A 6,116-nucleotide genomic window follows, 5' to 3' on the forward strand; every position below is an offset into this window, starting at 1 on the left:
TAGAGGGAAAGGCACTTCAGGATCAGAGCTGCAACTACTGCTGTGGAAAAGCTGGGACTTCTCACCGGTGTAACTTGACATCTCCTAAATTTACTTTTTTCTATCTTGTGATTTTTCTCTGTTAGTTACGTCAAGAGCTTCCCAGACATTAAAAAAAAAAAAAAAAAAAAAAAGATCTTCCCAGACATATGAACTCAGTATGTTTGTCACCTTTTCGGTCCTTACATTTTTTTTTAAAAAAATCAAAATCTTGGTGATCTTATCTTCATATTGGCTTTTAAATATTATATATTCTATAAATATTCTTCATTTTTTTCCTACTCTTTGTCTCATTACCTTTCACTTGGGCTACTACTATAGGTTTCTAACTGGTGTTTTTTCCTTCTCCAATCCATTCTGTAAAAGGTGATTATTTTTTTTTAAAGATTTTATTTATTTATTTGACAGAGAGACAGCCAGCGAGAGAGAGAACACAAGCAGGGGGAGTGGGAGAGGAAGAAGTAGGCTCCCAGTGGAGGAGCCTGACGTGGGGCTCGATCCCAGAACGCCGGGATCACACCCTGAGCTGAAGGCAGACGCTTAAGGACTGCGCTACCCAGGCGCCCCAAAAGGTGATTATTTTTTTAAGCACACTTCTGGACATATTACTCTCCTGCTCATAAACTTTTGGTGACTCCTGAGAGTAGAGAGTTAGTCCAGATAGTAATATGGCATTCAAATACTGACACAATCTGATCCTACTTATCTTTATTATATAATAATTAACTGGTTATTTTCTGAATGTAGCATGGACTTTCTAGCTTTGGCTCACACCCTTCCTTTTATCTGGATTGACCCTTTCCATGAATCTTTACCAAAGCCAACGCAAATACCATCTCCTTTATTGGAAGTAATCCTTTCTGTTTTGATACTCACTTAGCAATTAGTCATTATATTTTTACAGCATAGCTTCTGTTCAAATGTCATCAATCTTAAGCCCTTCTCTGACTATCCTGTCCCCCCTTACCACCCCTCCACTCCCTGCCTTCTCTACTTTTATGAGATCTCATCAGCACCTAAAATTATATTTATTGGTTTGTGCTTATTATTTTGAATCCCCTCACCACTAGAAAGTAAGCTATATGTCTTTTTGTTGTTGTTCATGTTATATATCAAGCATCTGGAAGAGTTCTGGCACATAGCAGATGCTCAAAAGTTGTTGCCAAATGAATAAATGCATATGTAATGTTCCTCCCTACACATGTGTTGTCTCTCTTGTTAGATTTCTCTTCTTCTTCCATTCTATGTCAAGATTAATGTGTCATTATTCATGCAAATACCAAAGAGTTATTCTCAACCCCTCCCTCTCTCACAACCACCTAACATCAGATTGATTTTTTTTTCTTTAAACTCTCTGGTGGCAGAGGATCAATTAAGAACAACACTTGAAGATTTGGGAGGCTGCAAAGATAACTCATGTGAAAGAAAAGGCCTAAATAAACAAGGGAGGCAATAACAGAAATATGAAGAGGGAAATGGGAGATATTTAAAAGTTCCAACTGACGAGATCCAGGACAGGGAGACTAGCTGGAGTAGCTGACATTAATCAAAACAGGAAATACAAGGAGCACCTGGCTAGCTCAGTCACTGGAGCCTACAACTCTTGATCTCTGGGTTGTGAGTTTGAGCCCCATGCTGGGTGTAGGGATTCCTTAAAAATAAAATCTAATGGGACGTCTGGGTGATTCAGTCGGTTAAGGGTCTGCCTTCGGCTCAGATCATGATCCCAGGGTCCTGGCATCAAGTCCCACATCAAGCAATTTGCTCGATGCAGAGCCTGCTTCTTCTTCTGCCCCTCCCTCTGTTCATGCACTCACTCGAGAGCACCCGCATGCTCGCTCGCTCTCTCTAACAAATAAATAAAATCTTAAAAAAAATAAAATCTAAAAAAAAAGAAAGAATGGGAAATACAAGAGGAAGAATATGTATGGAGGCTATGAGAAGAGCAGCATGGCAAACTCTTACTTGGTATATTCTCCTGCCCTGGGGCTTTACTTTCCTACTCAGCTTAGTTCTGTGGTGCGAAACATTGACTGTTCTTCCCAGTAATCTCACCTTGTTTTCTTTGTCTTTCTGACGCTGCTGATAACCCCTACACTTTAGATTACTCTTATCATTTGCCTTATATGTGTGGTGCTGGAGAACGTCTCACATTTACAGGTGATATCATAAATTTATGGTCTCTAGGTGCACCTGGGTGGCCCAGTCACTTAAGCGTCTGACTCTTGGTTTTGGCTCAGGTCTTGACCTCAGGATGGTGAGATCCAGCCGATATCAGGGTCTGTGCTCGGCAGGGAGTCTGCTTCAGACTCTCCCTCTCCCTCTGCCCCTACTCTGGGCGCGCGTGCCATGCTCTCTCTCATAAAATAAGTAAATCTTTAAAAAAAATTTTTATGGTCTCTAACCTTATTTAAGCGCTCAGAAGTGAAGAACAGCACTTCTCAGGAAACATTTGCTCCTTCTCCTAATTCCCACAGTAGCCATTTTGGGCATTCACAATTTGCGTTAAGCCCTTAAGGGAGCTCTCCTGGTACCTTTCTCTTTATTTCCCAAAGGCACCAACTGCCTTAACTTCTTGTCTTCTCACCCACTTACTTACCATCACTGTACTTGCTTCCTTCCTTCCCCTCTGCTTCAGAGGAAGGGGTATCCCAGCTCTCATCATGCACTAATTTCTTTCATCTCCTTAGGGACTTTGATTTCTCTGTTACTATCTTCAACCTCCCGTTCTCCATTAGTTCTTTCTTCTCAGAAGTGAAACCTACTCATCTGTACTAGTTTGTGAAGGCTTTCTTTTGCTCTCCTTCAGTAACTTTCATCTTCCTGTACCCAACCTTTCCTTCACAGCCAAGAACCTTGAGTCTATGTTTCGCTTCTTTTCTTCACCTCCCATTCGCTTCCCAACTTACTGGAAACTGGATATTGACTCCATAACTTCATTGAAACTGCTCTATGATCTACTAATTATTAGATTGAATAGTCCCTTCTTAATTTGTCTCATCTCATTCTTTCTGACATTTTATGCTGTTGCCAATTTTCATCTTTTCTCCAAGTTTTACTCGCTTGACCACCATGAAACACTCTCGAATCACTCTCTGCATTCATTCTTAGCACCACATGCTGGTTTTTCTTCTTAAGGTGGAAGAAATATTACCTTCCTAGAAAAACTCACTTTTAATTAGCTCAGCACAAATAACTCAAGAGTAAACTTCTGGTTTCTCTCATTTGTGTAGGAGGCTTCTATCAAAGTAAGAATAAATATAACTGAAGAAACGTGTATCTGGTATGCTTCCTATGCTCACTTAATGCGAAATTTAAGAAATAATAGCTCTTGTGGTGCTTGGATTTAGTTGGTTAAGCATCTGCCTTCGGCTCAGGTCATGATCTCAGGGTCCTGGGATGAAGCCCCGAGTTGGGCTCCCTGTTCAGCAGGAAGTCTGCTTCTCCCTCTGCCCCTCCCCCTGCTCATGCATGTTCTCTCTGTCTCTCAAATAAATAAATAAATAAACAAATAAATAAATAAATATTTTTAAAAAATAGCTCTTGCCCTCTGAGAGATCATGGAAAAACAGACAATGCACATACAAACACATTAAAGGAAATATGAGTACTTAAAAAGTATGTACCTGCCCCGGAAGCCTACACCAGGAAAACAAAGAAATAACTGGTACCCATGTTTTAATTTTGAAAAATCACGGGGCAGAGAGAACATAGAAGACTGATGTTTACCATTTCCTTTCCATTACTATCAACTGTATTTTTATTGTCATGTGTAGGTTGGTACATTATGGTCAATAAGGTCTGTGTTATCTGTTCTCTATGAAGGCACCTGTGATATAGAAAAGTATTGATAAAGTCTTTGAAATAAATTTGAGCTAATCCAAACTAAATATGAAAGAATACTTCACCTAGGTTTCTTTCTTTGTTTCTTCTTTCTTTCTTTCTTTCTTTCTTTCTTTCTTTCTTTCTTTCTTTCTTATATGGCATTTGACTTTATTCTTGAATTCACCCAGTTTTTTAGAGTAGAAGCTCTTGGTACATTACTTCGCAAATTATGCAAATATTTTGGTAAACACACATTTAGAGATTCAAAGGACATGTTTTGCCTGACTAAATTTTTTTAAATGATTTTTTATTATATTATGTTAGTCACCATACAGTACATCCCCGGTTTCCGATGTAAGGCTCGATGATTCATTAGTTGTGTATAACACCCAGTGCACCATGCAATACGTGCCCTCCTTACTACCCACCACCGGTCTATCCCATTCCCCCACCCCCCTCCCCTCTGAAGTCCTCAGTTTGTTTCTCATAGTCCATAGTCTCTCATGTTTCATTCCCCCTTCTGATTACCCCCCCTTTCTTTATCCCTTTCTTCCCCTACCGATCATCCTAGTTCTTATGTTCCATAGATGAGAGAAATCATATGATAGTTATCTTTCTCTGCTTGACTTATTTCACTTAGCATTATCTCCTCCAGTGCCGTCCATGTTGCAGTAAATATTGAGAACTCGTTCTTTCTGATAGCTGAGTAATATTCCATTGTATATATGGACCACAACTTCTTAATCCAGTCATCTGTTGAAGGGCATCTCGGCTCCTTCCACGATTTAGCTATTGTGGACATTGCTGCTATGAACATTGGGGTGCATATGGCCCTTCTCTTTACTACGTCTGTATCTTTGGGGTAAACACCCAGTAGTGTAATGGCTGGATCATAGGGTAGCTCAATTTTTCACTTTTTAAGGGACCTCCACACTGTTTTCCAGAGTGGCTGTACCAACTTGCATTCCCGCCAACAATATAGGAGGGATCCCCTTTCTCCACATCCTCTCCAACAATTGTTGTTTCTTGCCTTGTCTATTTTTGCCATTCTGACTGGCGTAAGGTGGTATCTCAGTGTGGTTTTGATTTGAATTTCCTTGATGGCTAATGATTTTGAACATTTTTCATGTGTCTGTTAGCCATTTGTAAGTCTTCATACACACAAGTGTCTATTCATATCTTCTGCCCATTTTTTGATTTGTTTATTTGTGTCTCGTGTATGTATGTCTTCATACATACAAGTGTCTATTCATATCTTCTGCCTATTTTTTGATTTGTTTATTTGTTTCTCGTGTATTGAGTTTGAGAAGTTCTTTGTAGATCTTGGATACCAGTCCTTTATCTGTAGTGTCATTTGCAAATATATTCTCCCATTCCGTGGGCTGCCTCTTAGTTTTTCTGACTGTTTCCTTGGCTGTGCAGAAACTTTTAATCTTGATGAAGTCCCATAAATTCATTTTATCTTTTGTTTCTCTTGCCTTTGGGGATGTATCATGAAAAAGGTTGCTTTGGCCGATGTCATAGAGGTTACTGCCTGTGTTCTCCTCTAGAATTTTGATGGATTCCTGTCTCACATCTTTCATCCATTTGGAGTTTATTTTTGTGTATGGTGTGAGATAGTGGTCAAGTTTCATTCTTTTGCATGTAGCTGTCCAATTTTCCCAGCACCATTTATTGAAGAGACTGTCTTTTTCCCACCAGATGTTTTTTCCTGCCTTATCAAATATTAGTTGCCCAAAGAGCCGAGGGTCCATTTCTGGGCTCTCTATTCTGTTCCATTGGTCTATGTGTCTGTTTTTGTGCCAGTACCATGCTGTCTTTGTGATCACAGCTTTGTAGTACAGCTCGAAATCCGGCATTGTGATGCCCCCAGCTTTGTTTTTCCTTTTCAACAGTTCCTTAGAGATTCGGGGCCTTTTCTGTTTCCATACAAATTTAAGGACTATTTGTTCCAGTTCTTTGAAAAATGTCCTCGGTATTTTGATCGGGATAGCATTGAAAGTGTAGATTGCTCTGGGTAGCATGGACATTTTTACTATGTTAATTCTTCCGATCCATGAGCATGGAATACCTTTCCATCTTTTTATGTCTTCCTCAACGTCTTTCAAGAGTGATTTATAGTATCTAGAATATAGGTCCTTTACGTCTCTGGTTAAGTTAATTCCAAGGTAACGTATGGTTTTTGGTGCTATTGTAAATGGGATGGATTCCTTAATTTCTCTTTCTTCGGTCTCGTTATTCGTGTATAGAAA

The sequence above is a fragment of the Ursus americanus genome, chromosome 25, assembly GCF_024610735.1.
Source record: "Ursus americanus isolate L20-20 chromosome 25, mUrsAme1.1.p, whole genome shotgun sequence".
Lineage (NCBI taxonomy): Eukaryota > Metazoa > Chordata > Mammalia > Carnivora > Ursidae > Ursus > Ursus americanus.